We start from the raw sequence: 1,497 nt of genomic DNA on the forward strand, positions 1-1,497 counted from the left end.
AGTCTGACACTGTTTCCACTGTTTCCCCATCTATTTCCCATGAAGTGATGGGACCAGATGCCATTATCTTCATTTTCTGAATTTTGACCTTTAAGCCAACTTTTTCACTCTCCTCTTTCACTTTCATCAAGAGGCTTTTTAGATCCTCTTCACTTTCTGCCATAAGGGTGGTGTCATCTGCATATCTCAGGTTATTGATATTTCTCCCAGCAATCTTTTTTTTTTATTTTATTTTATTTTTAAACTTTACAATATTGTATTAGTTTTGCCAGATATCGAAATGAATCCGCCACAGGTATACCCGCGTTCCCAAAAATATGGAACGCTTCACGAATTTGCGTGTCATCCTTGCACAGGGGCCATGCTAATCTTCTCTATATCGTTCCAATTTTAGTATATGTGCTGCCGAAGCGAGCACATCTCCCGGCAATCTTGATTCCAGCTTGTACTTCTTCCAGCCCAGCATTTCTCATGATGTACTCTGCATATAAGTTAAATAAGCAGGGTGACAATATACAGCCTTGATGTACTCCTTTTCCTATTTGGAACAAGTCTGTTGTTCCATGTCCAGTTCTAACTGTTGCTTCCTGATCTGCATATAGGTTTCTCAAGAGGCAGGTCAGCTGGTCTGGTATACCCATCTCTTTCAAAATTTTCCACAGTTTATTGTGATCCACACAGTCAAAGGCTTTGGCATAGTCAATAAAGCAGAAATAGATGTTTTTATGGAACTCTCTTGGTTTTTCCATGATACAGTGGATGTTGACAATTTGAGCTCTGGTTCCTCTGCCTTTTCTAAAACCAGCTTGAACATCTGGAAGTTCATGGTTAACGTATTGCTGAAGCCTGACTTGGAGAATTTTCAACATTACTTTACTAGTGTGTGAGATGAGTGCAATTGTGCGGTAGTTTGAGCATTCTTTGGCATTATCTTTCTTTGGGATTAGAATGAAAACTGACCTTTTCCAGTCCTGTGGCCACTGCTGAGTTTTCCAAATTTGCTGGCATATTAAGTGCAGCACTTTCACAGCATCATCTTTCAGAATTTGAAATAGCTCTACTGGAATTCCGTCACCTCCACTAGCTTTGTTCGTAGTGATGCTTTCTAAGGCCCACTTGACTTCACATTCCAGGATGTCTGGCTCTAGGTCAGTGATCACACCATCACTATTATTTGGGTCGTGAAGATCTTTTTTGTACAGTTCTTTTGTATATTCTTGCCACCTCTTCTTAATATCTTCTCCATCCATTAGGTCCATACCATTTCTGTCCTTTATCAAGCCCATCTTTGCATGAAATGTTCTCTTGGTATCTCTAATTTTCTTGACGAGATCTCTAGTCTTTCCCATTCTGTTGTTTTCCTCTAATTCTTTGCAGTGATCTCTGAGGAAGGCTTTCTTATCTCTCCTTGCTATTCTTTTGAATTCTGCATTCAAATGGGAATATCTTTCCTTTTGTCCTTTGCTTTTCGCTTCTCTTCTTTTCACAGCTGTTTAT

At 39.5% G+C, this 1,497-nt stretch overlaps 1 non-coding gene across 1 annotated transcript; it reads right to left on the reverse strand.

Annotated features, from left to right (window-relative positions):
* Positions 1 to 311: 311 nt before the first annotated feature.
* LOC133246995 (U6 spliceosomal RNA) lies at positions 312 to 418 on the reverse strand. Its single transcript, XR_009736235.1, has one exon. It is a non-coding gene; the product is annotated as a U6 spliceosomal RNA (small nuclear RNA).
* Positions 419 to 1,497: the final 1,079 nt, after the last annotated feature.

This window comes from Bos javanicus, chromosome 4 (assembly GCF_032452875.1).
Source record: "Bos javanicus breed banteng chromosome 4, ARS-OSU_banteng_1.0, whole genome shotgun sequence".
NCBI classification, from domain to species: domain Eukaryota; kingdom Metazoa; phylum Chordata; class Mammalia; order Artiodactyla; family Bovidae; genus Bos; species Bos javanicus.